Source organism: Alligator sinensis, unplaced genomic scaffold (assembly GCF_000455745.1).
Source record: "Alligator sinensis unplaced genomic scaffold, ASM45574v1 scaffold1295_1, whole genome shotgun sequence".
In the NCBI taxonomy this organism is placed as follows: Eukaryota; Metazoa; Chordata; order Crocodylia; family Alligatoridae; genus Alligator; species Alligator sinensis.
The window spans coordinates 2,637,018-2,652,819 of NW_005841880.1; the positions used below are offsets into that span (position 1 = coordinate 2,637,018).

The 15,802-nt window shown below is 47.8% G+C and overlaps 1 long non-coding RNA gene across 1 annotated transcript in view; it reads right to left on the reverse strand.

Annotated features, from left to right (window-relative positions):
- Positions 1-11,290: 11,290 nt before the first annotated feature.
- Positions 11,291-15,802, reverse strand: part of LOC102367747 — a 115,025-nt gene continuing 110,513 nt past the window's right edge. The window contains exon 5 of the long non-coding RNA XR_323105.1: positions 11,291-11,418. This is a non-coding gene — a long non-coding RNA (uncharacterized LOC102367747). The remainder of the gene's footprint in view (positions 11,419-15,802) is intronic.

Here is a 15,802-nt window from a genome sequence, read left to right on the forward strand (position 1 = left end):
AGCAGTTAGCTCAAAGGCCTGGCTACCAGGGCTTGAGGATTATAATCCTAGTGGAGCCACTGGATCACCCCAGACAAAGCAATAGGGTGTGTTGGGTTTTTTTTTTGCCAGCAATCACCCATCTCTAAAAATAGGCCTGGTTTTATTCTACTAGAAGGATCACCAATTCACTTTTACCTAAGACAAAAATCCAAATTATACAAAGAAATTATAACTCAAATCCAGACCACGATCTCATGGACTGGAGTTACTTTCTATGAGCTGGAAATCATTCACCTTGTTTTGTTGTGGTCCTACCTAGAAGGCCTAACCCGGACCAGGGTGCTAGGTGCTGTACATACACATAATAAAGAAAAAAGTCCCCGTCTGGAGGAGCTAATGCTATAAGGAGGCAGTATTATCTTAACACATAAAGCGCTAGCCTGGCTCTCAGAAGATCTGCGTCCTGTTCCCAGCCCTGCCCCTAGTCTACTGGGTCATGCTGGACAAGTCCCCTCACCTCTCAGTGTGACAATAATACCAGCCTGCTCTGTAAAGTGCTTTCAGATTTACTGATGAAAAGGGTTGAGGATTATTAAGACAGAAAAGATGGGATGTGAAGTAGAGATGCAGTGAGGTAGATGAAGAAGACCGAGTCCCACCCAATCCCTTTACAAGCGGAATCAGTGATAATCCTATTGCTAGCAATATATTTTATTGATCTTTCATCCTTCCAGCCAGTGCCCTCCTAATCAAGTGTTATGTTAGACCCCAATAACCAATACCTACAATGCTAATGGTTCAAAAGAGGACTCGCTTTTGCCTGTTGCGGGGGCATCCTCGTTCAGCCTCCTGCCAACATTTGAGCAAAACACTTAAATGGATAGAGGTGAGAGGGATTTGCTAGCCAGGGGATTTCTGGGGTTTCCCCAGAGATATCGCCCACCCATCCATCCATCCATCCATCCATCCACACCCCCACCTTTCCATCCATGCATCCATGCATCCACATACACCCTTTCCATCCATCCATCCATCCATCCCCACCTTTCTATCCATCCATCCATCCATCCATCCATCCATCCATCCATCCACATACACCCTTTCCTTCCATCCATCCATCCACACCCCCACCTTTCCATCCATGCATCCATCCATCCACATACACCCTTTCCATCCATCCATCCATCCCCACCTTTCTATCCATCCATCCATTCATCCATCCATCCATCCATCCACATACACCCTTTCCTTCCATCCATCCATTCATCCCCACCTTTCCATCCATCCATCCATCAATCCCCCCCTTTCCATCCATCCATCCATCCATCCATCCATCCAGCTACTTGCAAATCTCTTACCTGACCACCTCCCTTTACTTAACCCATAACGATGCTCTCTCTGTTCTTTTTTCACTATCAAACTCTAAGCCTTGGGAATGAATTTGTCTATGAGCTGTTGGGCAAAAAGCCCAGGTGAAGAGGAGGGTCTTACACTTGGGTCTGAAAATTTCCCCTCTGAAAAAGACATTTTCCATAGATGTATCCCAACCCTATACAACAGGAAGCCCAGGCTGGCCTGGTTTGTTATTTAAAATATTCATATTACAGAACAACTGTGAGTCTAATTATGAAGCTGAACCCCCAATCTGTATCCCATCATTCTACAAAAGCCATTAAGATCACAATCTGAGTATCATTGCTTGGAAGCAAAGGGCAGGGATTTTCAAAAGCAATTGCTCTGCTCCCATTGAAGTCAACACAGATGTGTAAGAATAATGATTTTTTTCACATGCATTGGTCCAAACAAAAAAACCAAAACTGTTAAAGGACTTCTTTCCATTTGCCCAAATGTGTTTTATTCCAGTGAAACAAGAAAAATTGAAAAGTGTCATTTCTGGTAAGCCTGAAACATGACCTTTGCTCTAAAACTAAACACTGTATTTTCCTTTTTTCTCCTTCTGTTTTCTTTTTTTTAATTTTGGTTATTTTTAATTTCGGTCAATTTAAAAAAATGAAAACACTGTTTGGAAATGAAAATTCAAGGTTCATTTCCAAAACATAACAATGCGACATTGGGACGTTTCGGTGTTCCCCTCTTTTGGAGGAAGCTTGTCACTCACTTTGAAGAAGATTCACGGGCAGTTCCTGTCCCCTCCTCGCTCCCCCGACCCCTCAAACCCCAGAGTTTTTAGCAAATTTACCATTTACTGACAACATTTCCCCCAGTCCCAGCACAGTACTGGGATTCCTGTTGGGCTTCAGCTGGAGCAGTACTAGGTCACATTGAGTGCCTTTAAAAATTGCCACCCACGCCACAGCTCCTACTCACCTCTTTTTAGAGAATGCCCTAAATAGTTTTAATGGAACCGTACCGAGCATATTGCCCCTTTCTTCCCACACTGGGCCCATGTAGTGACTTGAGATGCCCACATCCAGCACACGCAGGTGCAATACATTTAGCTAAATAAGGGTTTGAATCATATATTAAGAACCATTTGCCACATGCTGTTTGAGAAAACGTAAGGTGGGGCGGTAGAGAGTGAGGACTTTCCACTGATGCTGATGGACACAGATGATATTTGTGGGGCTCCCGGACAGCCCAAGACAGCCTATGCTGCCTAGAGCCACCACACAGGGTCTCCCTGGGCTCAGCAGCGCCTTGCACGCCACAGCCTGTCCCTAGGATACTTCCACCCCTGCCATGTCCATTATCACTCCTCCCAATGCATCCCCCCATTAAAAGGCCGGGCATGCCAGGGGTCCTTCCCTTGGCAGGTGCACAGCACGGATCCTTTTCAGCACCAGTTCCTCCCATCCCATCCCTTACACTTGGATGAGGGGCTAAATAGTTGGAAAAATTGTTCTTTGCAAGCTTTTGGGGACAAACACCCTTTTTCAGGCAGAGGGAGACTGTTCAAAAGTGAAGAACAGTTGCTTTTGCATGGTTTGCATTTTTAACCGTCCAATTGCATTTTGGTTTGAATTTTTAACAGTCCAATTTTCAAAAGCAACTCATAATTGGGAAAAAATGTTCTTTGCAAGCTTTTGGGGCCAAACACCCTTCTTCAGGCCCTCTGCCTGAAGAAGGGTGTTTGTGCCCAAAAGCTTGCAAAGAACACTTTTTTCCAACTATTTAGTTGGTCTAATAAAAAAGAACATATTTTCCCCAAAGAACCTTGCCTGCCTGTGTCCTTAGACTAACATGGCTACAACCAAAACTTGGATGACTGTGCACAGACGTTGAGATGGAGAGGGAAAATACATCCTCCCTGTGAGTCCTTGACAGACTGTCATTTGGGTTGCCCTGGGAATATTTCAAGTAAGTCTGAACTGCAGAGGGAAACACAAGACAGCTCCTCCATCCTGCAAAGATCCTTGGATGCAGTGAATCTCGCCCGCGGATGCATCACGGGAAGGCAGTCTAGACAGGTTCAGCCCTTCTACAGCTGCGGATGAGCACGGGGGCTGTCAAAGGGCAGCAACGCAAGTTCGAAACCAGTGTTGTGCTAGAAGAGCCCCTGATCACAGGGAGAACAGATGCTGGTTATTTTAAACCCTACTGTTAACTCATTAAAGCAGCTGTCTGCCATCCCCTGAAGACGCCTGAATTAGAATTCAACTCATTCAAGAAAACAGCACAAATACATGTGGCCATTTGGAAGCAAACTCGTTAGCAGCTCATTGAGTTTTGCTGGGGAACTGGAGAATGGGCTGGTTTTGCGGGGAGGGCTCTGTTTCTTGTTGCCGTGTTAGGGCACAACCCCCTTGTTTCTGCACCGTGATCAGCCTCCGATGCACCTTCCAGGCTCTTTTCAGAGGTAACAAGCCCTGACGTGTCCTTATTGCTCCAGGAATTTTGAGCACCAGACAAATGCACAGCAAATAACCTGGTGCTCCCCAGACACCATCCTCGTCTCCTAGAGAATTTCTCTCCAGGCATCAAAGAGAAAAACCCCCAAACAGAGAAGCCTGTCCCAAATGTAGCTTCTCCAAGGGGGCAGAGGGGAGTTGCTGCTGCTGGAGAAGCTGAAAGGATGCTATACACCTTTCAGGCGTGTATTTGGTAGCCGTGTTGGTCTGAGACAAAAAGACATGCAAAAATCTAAAACGCTTGGTTCAGAAATGATACCTTTTATTAGACCAACTGAGCAATTGCAAAAAAAAGTGATCTTTTTCTGCAAGCTTTCGGGCTCACATACCCTTCTTCAGGCACAGGGAAAGTACAAGATGGTAAAAAGTCCCCGTATGTAGGAAATAAACTTCATTTTTGCACCGAGGAAGCAGAAGCTGGAAATCTGTCCCTCTGGGGCCGTGAGAGTGTCTGGGTCCATGAGTGGATGGCCCCAGAGGGACAGATTTCTAGTTTCTGCTTCCTCGGTGCAAAAATGAAGTTTATTTCCTACATACGGGGACTTTTTACCATCTTGAACTTTCCCCGCGCCTGATGAAGGGCGTATGAGCCCGAAAGCTTGCAGAAAAAAGATCATTATTTTTGCAATTGCTCAGCTGGTCTAATAAAAGGTATCATTTCTGAACCCAGCATTTTAGATTTTTGCATTCCTATACACCTTGGCGTTCTGGGAACTCAAGATTTAACTCTATGTTGGGTTTCAACCACATCTTTTCTTTAAGGATCCTGCAAGACCTGGACTCGGAAGACCTGGCCGGCTACGGACTCCCTGTTTGACCTTGAGCAAGTCACTTAGACCCAGATCCTTCGAGGTATTCAGGCATTGATCTGGGGAGTCAGGGGCCCAGAATACCTCCGGGGGTCTGGAATTTGGTCTCTCGGCATCTCAGTTCCCCATTAGTACAATGGGGGATACTAACACTGCCCTACCTAATGGGGTTGCTGGGAAGCTAAGTGCATCGCGGGCTGCTCAGATATCAAGACCTAGAGTAGAAATAGATACTCTGACGGATAAAAATCCCAGTGTAGACACTGCCTCATGCTTAAAAAGGAACCTGATAGTGATCTGCTCAGAGAGGGGCGAGCGTGCCGCCCCCCCTTTCCCTGTCTTGGAGCTATGGGAGGTAGGGGGGGCGTTGGGGTGGGAGAGACGGTCAATGATTATGACTGGTAACAGAATATAGAAACCTCCATCTCTCCTAGGCCACGAGGGAGGCGATCTTCTGAGTTGACTCAATTTAGGTGTCCAAATATTTAAACAGCGGTTGTGGGGGGGGAAGAGTCAAGTGTATTTCATTTGGGGACCAGTTAATAGTTGAAGAACCCAAGTAATGGTTTAAAAGCTCCCCAAAGTGACAGCAGACAGCTTCAGAGCTATTCTTTCTCTAACAGAGACATTAACCTTTCAAAGCAACTCCCCACCTCCCACCTGGAGCTGTCAAGGGACAGTCTATTGTGCTCTTGAACAAAGAGCCCTGGTTATTACTCACAAGTGAATGGCAGGGATGAGCTTTAAATAAAAAAAGATCAATAATAATATATCAACAGTGCGCGTAGGGCATTGGAAGAAAGAAGGGAGTGGGGGGAGGGAATGGAGGCCGGGGGAAGGGAAAGGAAATACCTTATTGCTGGGTCACCGTGATCACAGGAGTTATTAAAAGAGTAGTTAAAAAGACGCTGATTGGGGCTTTTAATCTCTCAGCTCTGCATGTAGGTCCCCAGGGCTGAATATTCACTTAACTCCAGAGTGCGGTAATGTCAGGGCCACGCCGAGCGGCTGCTGAGGACGGGGGAATAGGTGGGCGTCTGTGCAGAAACTGCCCGTGTCAGCCAGGCACAGCAGACCAGAGGGAGGAGCAAGAGACCTGCACAAGAGATGGTGTAAAGCAGCAAAGTCCCAATGGAGCAAGGATTATTTATGCCAGCTGAGGATATGGCCCCTCTATTACGTGACGGACCACAGAGCTGTGTATTAAGGCCCCGTTGCTCCACTCTGGCTGCATAAAGGGGTCTGGAAGAGGATGGAAAATCCCCCTCGGGAACAAACCCTGTGCAGGGGATCCACTTGGCTCGGAGAGGGGTCTAACATGAGCCCTGCTCCCATCCACCAGTGCGGGAGTGGGTTTTGCAGGCAGAGCAGAGTACACTGCCCGTGGGGAGAGGAGGTATGTGAAGCAGACTGTATGTTAGGGCAGCCCTAATCCACAGCCTCCAGTCCCTGCTCCAAGGACATCAAAGGAGGGAGCGAGTCGCAGGCCTGGCACTCTGGTAGCGCGATGGGCCATGAAGAAGGATCCTGTGCTCACTTGCCCTTTACAATGAAAGTCCTGAATGAAAGGTGCAGTGAGTCTGGTGGGGCTCAGCCAAGTCCCCAGCACGCAAACACGTCACTTAAACGGTCGCTGTAGCTGATCCTCTTGTTGACCGTCCCATTTGAAAGGAGTGAATGGGCCGAAGACATCCAACCTCCCTCTGCCCTCTAGATGTGATACCTGATCCATTCCCGCCGGCAAGGCAGATCCTACTGCCTCGGTGGTACCTGTTCTGTGATAAATAGAGGACGCCGGTATACGAGCCCTCTCTGAGATCCTTTTATGCTGTGCAGAGTGAAACCATTTCACAGGAGCAACACAGCCCCGAGAAACTCAAGTGCCAACCTTGTCTGCATCGGCGTGGGAGGGAGGGGAGACTACGCCAGGAGCTTGCCCCTTCCCGATAGCAATGAGGTCTCCGAGCGACCGCCTCCTGTCGCTGAATGGATCTCGAGGATGTGAATCGGTCAACGAGGCAAGCAGCAATTCTGCACTGATTTCGCTGAGTGGGGTTATTATCTAAATCTGATTAGAGAAGCAAAAGGCAGGAGAGTCGGCGCGAGCAAACAGGAAAGGCCAATGGAAAGGAGCAGAAAATTAACCCGGGTGAGAGTGGGATGTCGCCGTCTCCCTGAGCAGAGCAGGATCTGCAATTACAGCTCAGCTACTGTGAGAGGCCTCCCAGCAAATGCATGGTTTCAATGGAAATCCAGGATATGAATCACACGTGAAGCAGGATCCCCACTGAACTGGGAAGGCACAGCAGCTTCCTACCAGTTGGGGCAACTCGTCTTCCCAAAAGGATGGGCAGCAGGACTTGAACCAGGTATCCGAGGGTCCGGCGAGATCGCTGTCCCCACGTGGCGTCACGAGGAGCACCAGATACCTGCAGGAAGGGCTAGTGGAAGAGGAAGGGTGGTCTAGTGGTTAGGGGGTTTTGTCTGTGAATCAGGAAACTGAGATTCAATTCTCTATTCTCCCAGAGACTTCTTGTGTGCCCTTGGGCAAGTCATCAAGGCAAAACTGCCATATCTCATAGGGCTCAGATAATAGGTCCTCAGGTAATAGTGTGATAGGGACTGGATAGATGGTTATGAATCTCCCAAGTCATGGGGAAGAGCTCATTTATGGGATGACATCCAGCAGAAGAGAGTGCGGTCACAGGATAATGCTGTCCTGCAGCTAAATGCCCAGGGTGGGGGGAAACCCTAACTGGTCCCAGGAATATTAATCCCCTGGCAGGGGGCTGCTGCGATGATTTTATTTCTGTTAAGCCAAATAATGCATAAACACCGCATCTTGCTTGCATCAGATGAGGCAGGAGTATGGCATGCTGACGTGCCAGCAGATCTGATTATTTCAGAGAAGAGAGCTTGCAGCGGGAGCTGGCTTTAACCTCATGCAGGCCCTGAGCAGAGGCTAAGTCCTGGCCTGCATACCCCTCCTCCTACACGCACAAGGGATGGCTGTACTCACTTAGCATAGGGGGAAAGACCGAAGGATCAGGCCTGGGTTTGTACCTCAGCTGGCTGGCAAGCAGCAAAAGGTTTTGCTTCCTGAAAGAGGGGACTCTGTGTCGACTGCAACCTTCACCATTCAAGGAACGGTCAATACAGGATAAGTAAATGCATATCCCATGCTGCTTTGTGCTGAGGTGCTCTAAGATGCTTTCCGAGTAGGGAAAATCTATGCAACCTTCAGGGGAAAGGTGGGAAGGTAACTGGAGGACTAGCAGTGCTTGAGTGATGTAGTTTGCATCCTCTCTGCAAAGTTGGTAGGTTCCAGCCCAAATTCAAGTTGTTCGCAGGCTCTGTGTTATATTGCCATCTGAGTCGGCCATTCTGGGTTTACAATACTAAAACCTGAATAAAAAGGGGGGTTGTGACGATAGTAGGGAGAGTTGGCTTAAAAACCAATGAGGACCTCCCTGGGTGTGTCTACATGTGCATTTATGCCAGCTTAAATTTACTACACGGTAAGCAGGAATAGGCTGGCATCTACACATGCAGGCATTAAAGCGCATTAATGCTATGTGTGGACTGACTCGGGATTAAAGTTAGTCCCAAGTCGATCCACACACACAGTGTTACTGCACAGTAAGGCGTCTACACATGCAGGCTTTAAAGCGCATTAATGCTATGTGTGGACTGACTTGGAGCTAAAGTTAGTCCCAAGTCAGTCCATACACACAGTGTTACTGTGCACTAAGGTGTCTATACGTGCGTTACTGCACAGTAGCTAATCAGGTGTCAATTTGATATCTGCGTGATGCAGGTATCAAATTTATGCTTAAGTTGGCATAAGTCACCATATTTACTGCACAGTACAGGTGTGCACATGTAGACACGCACCTGCACTGCACAGTAATTTCGGTTACTGCACAGTAAACGTGAATATGTAGACGCACCCTCTGAGGCTCACCTGCTGACCACCACCCATATCTTTCAGCCTAACATTACACTAAGAAAATACTCTGATCCTGGATCACTCCTTGCACCTCCTGCAGGAGGATAACTTCCAAGGCACCACCGTATCTGCTGACTGTCAGCAGAGGAGGAGCAGTACAGAGCCCTTTACCCCAGAGAGCTTACATTTTAGATGCTGCAGTCTTTAAAACTATACACGTTTTTCCTGAGTCCTGGGCACGACAGTCCCTATGTGCACACAAAGATGACTTTGATCCTAAAATGCAGCTGCCCCTGGGACGCTGGGGGCAGAGATCACACGAACATATAAGACTCTATATAATCACACGCTGAGAGAGAACGCATGGACAAGGGGGTAGAATCATATATTACAGAAAAGTGCCTGGGATCATCACTGCCGGCCCAGAGCAGGGGGGATCACATTGGCAGCGTCTTGTTCAGAACGGCCTCATGCCAAAACCTGCTGTAAATTGTTCATCCAGCATTACTGTAAGAAGGCAGCCTGCTGCAGGGAAAAAGGCAAGGTCTTTTTCCAAGCAGGAGTTGAATGTGACAAACTGAACTTCAAGCAGCATTTTCAATTGAGTTACAACTTCTATAGATTACGCCAGCCCATTAGAGGGAACCAGGTCAGCTGGGGGCTTGGTAATAGGTGATGCAGGGCCTTTCACCCTAGGTCATTGGTTTGAATCTAGCTCAAGCCATTAGTGATTAGAAATCTTTATAATTTGATGGCCTGGCCTTTCAGGGGAATGACTCGATAGTCACGGTGTCAATTCCTAGCAGACTGAGTCCATGTCACCAAATTTGCCCTCATCCATTGGCAGCATCAGCCAAGAACTCAAGGACTGATGGCGTTAATGACTGACACTGGTGGGAAAGAGAAGCAAAGTGGAGAGCTTTTGCTCTAATCTAAGTGAAAGCACCTAGACACTTGATGGCACCATGGAAATAAAATCAACCACAGGTAACAAACTTCACCCTAGAAAGGGCTGGAAAAGGCCCAGACAGTAGCAGAGACTGGGCTGTTCATTTTTGCTGCAAAGCAAATTCTGAAACAGCCTCATGCCCCGTCAGCCCAAAGAGTTCACAGAGTGCAACCCCCTTATCCCCAGACCACACAGGCAATACTCCTGCCCCTGAAAGCAGTCTACCAAGAGCTGATAGGAGTATATACAATAGCAGGCAGGGTTGACAGGAAGACGGAAAGAAGAGACTAGCCAGGGACCTGCCTTATCCTTATTGGCTTCATCCACATACCATTGGGCATTTGTACACACCACGAGGATTTACTTCAGTTTAATGCTCCCTAAATTGAAGTGGTGGGTCTTTAAAAATTCCCCTTCAATTTAGGGCGAAGTAAACCTCCATGGCGTGTCCACAAGGGCTGGGCCCGATCCTTGCCTGCCTCTCTGGTAGTGGGGAGGGGAGGGCGAGCTACCGGTAGGCCAAGCAGTCCCTGAGCTGCAAGGGGGGGACACGTGTAAAAATGGCAATTTTGTGGCATGAACAAATGACCATTGAGGTTAATGAGCACCTTTCCAGTGATTTAAACAGGCTTCAGACCAGGCTGTCTCCCCAGCAGGACCCCATGCTGCAAGCGGCTTCCAGAGCAGGCACCTGATATGCACATACCGTGAATACATGACTCCTTCAGAGAGAGACTACCATACCTTGCAGGAATTCAGCTCTCCATGAGATGGTCAGCAAAGGCTTTACGTGACTGACCAACCCCTAAGTTTTGAAGTGCCATTTGGATTTGATTTGGTGCACAGAAGCCTGCAATTTGGCCCCAGCAGTGGATGCACAAAGATGCCACGAGAAAGGTCATTTGGGGGGATTCGTGCCAAGAACTTGAAGCACAGAATGAAAACTGCACCTCCTTGGCGACCCTGATCATTGGGGCTTTTCAGAAAGACCTCGAGGCTGGTCCATGTCAACTCTTGAGGTTTTCAAATTTTTCTTACTGCGCTGGTGTAAAAACGACACCTTTCAAACAAAACTCACGTGTGTGGAAATATCCATTTCTTAATCAAAACCTGCCATTTTCAATTTGTGTTCAGCTGGGGTTTTTTTCTCACTTTGGGCAGAGGTGACCAGAGAGCCCCTGACAAAAGGAAAAACCCTTCCCAGCAAAGCTATGTCAAAACCCACAGAGTGTAACAACACTTTTTAACTTCAACAAAACAGAGTATTTTGCCAGAAAATCATGTAATTGGACCAGCTCTAATTATTCAGGTGAAAGCCAATGGGAAAACCCCCCAATATATAACATATCTATTAGGTGAACTTCAACTCCTTTTTACATTTGTTGAGCTTCCAAGCGAAGATCATAATTTCCTCCAGCACATTCACTAATAAACTGGGCCTTAAAGATGGTGCTTGCAAGTGAAACTTAATTAAGGCCCAAACTATGACTCTCTCGCAGTGAGAGATGAACATTTGCCCACAATAATAGTGACTCTTACACTTCACCTTTAACATAACATTGGAAATAGCGTCACTTTAATTTTCAGATTTAAGCCAGCAAGCTGCCTGCCCCTTAACTCTGGTCAGCAAGAGCCAGTGCTGTGTTTCTCCAGCTCATCAACAGACGCCTCCTCTTTAAACACTTCCCGGTGAAGATCTTTAGAGTTTGGTAAAAGCTGTACTTACTGAGCAGATGTCCTCAACAAGAGTAATCTCTTCTGGCGTGCTATAATGGTGGGAGCTACTTTAGGAAGATCCTTGGAGCACTCTTTCTGTCTTTCTTTCTCTTTTCCTTCCAAGCCTTCAATCTGTTGGGGCTTCTGTTTAGGAAAGGAGGAGGAAAAAGATGCAAAATATGTTGAGACATAATAGAACTGGTGTGTAAGAGTGAAATATTATACAATACCATATTGATCTATACAGGTCCTTATGGTTTCCTCACCAGTCGGAGACCTGAGTGCTTTCCATTGGCGTGCTGAGTGATGGCATTAACATTCATTACATGGAGTTGGTTCTTTCTCTTCTCCTCTCCCTAGAGAGAGCACTGTTGTGATATGGCTTTTATTTTTATTTTTGCATGTACAAGCTGCTCTGTGCTGCTCTGAGAGATGACAGGGCAGAGAAGCATGCAGTCTGCTCGGGGCAGGTCTACATGCTACTGAGACCGCGCATTGTGTAGACATGACCGACCCAGCTTTAAGCTGAAGATATTCCTAGCAGTGTAGCTGCAACAATGCAGGGCTCCAAAATGAGAAGCTACCTGAATACTCAGTCTATGCCAAATATCACAGCTGAATGGCTATTGGTACCCAGACTAGCTTAAAGCTAGTGTCTACACAAGTTGAGGGCATCAGAGTGACTGCGGTAGAGACCTGTCTTTGCAGAACAAGGTTTGTGGTGGACCTCAGTTCATGTTGGAGTGCCCGATCCTCTTGGACTGATATGCAGCACAGGCAACAACAATGAGAACGTAATTTTGAAATCTGAGAGCCAGATCCCCAGTGGCTGTAGATGAGCATAGCTCTATTGACTTCCAGGGAATTTCGGCTATTTGCACCAGCTGAAAATCCAGCCCTGCTTTTCTTCAAGCAAAAGCCGTTCATTTCCCCCCCCCCACCACCTTTTTTCCCACCCTCCTGAAAAATGAAGAGGAGCTGCATTTTTTAAATAATTGCATGGTGAAGTTTGCCCGTGGCAGAACAGCACTGTGTCGAGATGGGGTGTGAAAGAAGCAGTACTGTTTTGCTGTTGTCGAGGATAATATGAAACACATGAAAATAGGACTTTTTTTATATTTCTCCCTCCCCTTCCCTCCCAGCCCTCTCCAAAATGCTTAAGCCAGAGCCTTGAATGAATTACGTCCGGCTGAGCAAAGAATCTGCTTCTGAAATCATACATGAAGGGAAGCACTTTGGGCTTCTGCCAGCATTGCAGAGCGAGAGCGAGGAAGGAAGGGCAGCTAGAGTTGACGGGAGGCACGGTCGTGCGGCAGCTGTCGATACCCCATCAGGCAGACTGATGGACACGCTGACAGCATGTCATTAGGTGTGTGAGAGCACAGTCCCAGCAATGTGCATTTGGGTTCTCCTGGAAGCATCAAAGCGCGACGTGCATTTGAGTCCCAGCAACGTGCATTTGGGTTTTCCCAAAAGGATCAGAGCACAGGCCTCTCCCATCCGCGGGCAGGGAGCAGCAACAAGCGGCTGCCCTCCAATGGGTCAGCTGGATTAGGGGAAGCAGGTCCACTGGCCACGCTTCTCTTTGTCTACAGGTAGTGGGTCCAACAGTTGTAATGGTGTGAGACATGAGACTCTTTCCTTTGTGATGCAGAAGACAATCGTCTCCCCAAATGGTCACCACATCCATGGCCCTGACTTTGCCTAGACAGACCAGGATCTTTTCATCTGGGGCACACCTGACAGGGGTGTCTCCTCCAGCAGACACCTGGGCTTGAAAGGACCGAAGGAAGCAGAGCTGCAGAGGGAGGACAGAAGGAGACGGCCTTTGAACCAGGTGGTTTTAGAGTAATCCCCACTAGACCGTCTTGGGTTTGATATGCTCACAAGCTGTCAAGAGTGGCCTCTGTGCCATCCGACAGCTGAGCTTGCACAGGGAAATCTTTTGTGACCAGGAGGCTTTGGCAAAGGCCCCCATCGTGGTGAATATATTGTTGAACCGCATCTCTCAAGCCACCCGGGGGTCTGACTGTCTGGGCAGGGCTTTTAAACAGCCAACCCCTGCCTCCAAAAGGTGACACGTTGACACCCCAATGTCCCAAGCTGGAGACGAAATCAGATTCCTACCCGGGGTTTGGAGCCTCCCTGGTTTGGAGCAGGGGTTGGGGAAGATGCTTGGACCAAACCTCCTCGACCCTTCAGAGTCATGCACAAGCATATTAATTAATTAATCCACATATGTTTCCTGTGAAGCGGGTTTTATGACAACCAAGCTTTTGCATTTTCATCTGTGTGGCTGCCTAGGTCACTTGGAGCTTTACTTTTGCACCAGAACTAGGACCCCCCACCCCCTTTTTCCAACGGTATAAATATACCCCCTTGCTCAACCAAAGGAGAGCCCCTGTTAGCACCTCGGGCACACGGGCAAGAAACTTGTAAACCTACCATCGAAGTGCAACGGTAGAAACACTCAGGAGTATCACTGCAGTGTCATAATCTCCATTTTAGAGAGAGGGAAACTGAGGCAAAGTGGTTTCTCCCACAACAAGAGGAGCGTGGAGTGAAAGAGCTGCGATTTGACTTTCAAGACAGCCTTGGCTCTTAAGACCATGCTCAAACATCTGTCACCCCTCTTTCTCATGCTTCCTCTCTCTCTCTGTGTATGTTCATGATCTCATCTGCAGCATGAGTTCATGTGACAGACCCTCATTTCCAGCACCGCCTCATCAGAGGTGCCGTGTAACGTCCTTCCGACTTGACAGTCAGTAACGAGATGACAGGCAAACCCTTTCTGGGGGGGCATGATCCATCCTGGCATGGCACGGCAACCTATACCCATCTCCTTCAAGGCCTTTCCATAAAACCGCATCCGTTTTCTGGGCTGCGTTAACAAATCCAAGGCCACCTGCAATAATGGACACCATTTATGGAGTTCGTCAAGCTGCAAATCATCAAGAGACCCTTGTTCTATTCCTGGCTTTTCCATTGACCCTGGCTGCCCTTCGGGAAAGTCATTACTCTTTGCTTTCCCCATCTGTAATGATCCTTTCTTTTGTAAAAAAACCCCCCAAAAACCAGTGAAAACTAAGAACAGAGCGCCCTGCATAGGTGTCGCGATATCATTAATATGAGCATCATCGCCGCCATCATCCTTCAGTGCTAATGATAACGATACTCTAATAATAATAATAATCAATGACTTCCGTGCCATTGTTGTGCTGGTTTGATTATTCAAGTGTATTCGGCAAACGCCACGGCTCGCGGGACACGGGCGCTGGTTAAAAGTGATCCATCTTCTGTGAGTCCCGCAACCGGTGACTCAAACACGATGGGAAGAACAGCACAATCCCACCTTTTAAAACCATCGTGTGGATGCATAGGTTGGAGAGACTCGAAGGCCAGACGGGACCGCTGTAATCTTCTACGGCAGCATTTCCAAGCGGATGGATCGCGACCCTCCTTAGAGGGAGGAGATCGCAGAAAGCAGTGGGGGCACGGCGAGGCGCTGAATTGCTAAAATCTAAAGCAGAGGACGCTCCAGTCCTCCCCTCTTCGGGCACCTTTCCCCTTTCGGATCAAGCAGTCTCCATCATTTTCTTAACACGCGCGCTCAGCGTCGGCTTCCCATCACCGTCGCTGCATTTCTTTTTTCCTAGCACACATAACGGAGCACAGATCTTTTTCTTACTTCAAACGAGGGGTCGCTCAATTTTCTGCCTTCTGCAGAAAACTTCACCCGATGCTCGCCGCGCTGAGCCCAGCCTCTCACAGTATGTCCGCTGCGAGTCGCTGGTTCGGCTTGGGTCTCTTCTGACGTCGCCGGACAAAAACCAGCTCTGGAGGATTTTAATTTCCAAAGCTTGGGCAGAGGAGGCTTCATTTAAAGCCTTTCAAAGGTTTAGCTCGCTTTGCAGTTCCTTACAAGAAGCCGGCGTTGCGCGCTTTAAAAAGGAGCCGTGTCTTAAAGCCCCTGCCATCATTGATTAAATTAGCCTCAGCCTTGCAAATACAGCTCGCCCTTATTGAATCTTGTAATATTTATTTGCCGAGTTGCGTTGTGTCAGATCAGGCGCGTTACGCACCCCGGGGGCTGGGGGGAACCCTTATTGTAAACTGTGCAAACACGTTAGCTCCTTCAGAGGAGAGTAGGGAGGAACAAAAAACATAGGAAAAAAAAGTGCTATTGTAATTAAAAGGAACTACTCGGGTATTTCAAACGAGAGAGAATAAAGGGACTTTCCTCCGCGCGAAGAAGGTTCCTTCTCCTTGAAAACTTCGTGACAGAGGATGATTAAAAATATCTTATGGCGTGTCTGCAATCTGCAGGCTTTGATGAGAAAAATGTTCTTGGGAAGGGAAGGAGATCAAGTGAAGAAGGAAGAGGCTCTCCTACACAGTGCTTCATAGGCCCAATTCATAACTGCAGATGTAGCAAAAAAGACGCATGCAAAACATTACACGCCTTTTTTTTCTCTGCCGCCGAAGAGAACGGGGGGGAGAAATGCAATGCCTCCTATGGCAAGAACCG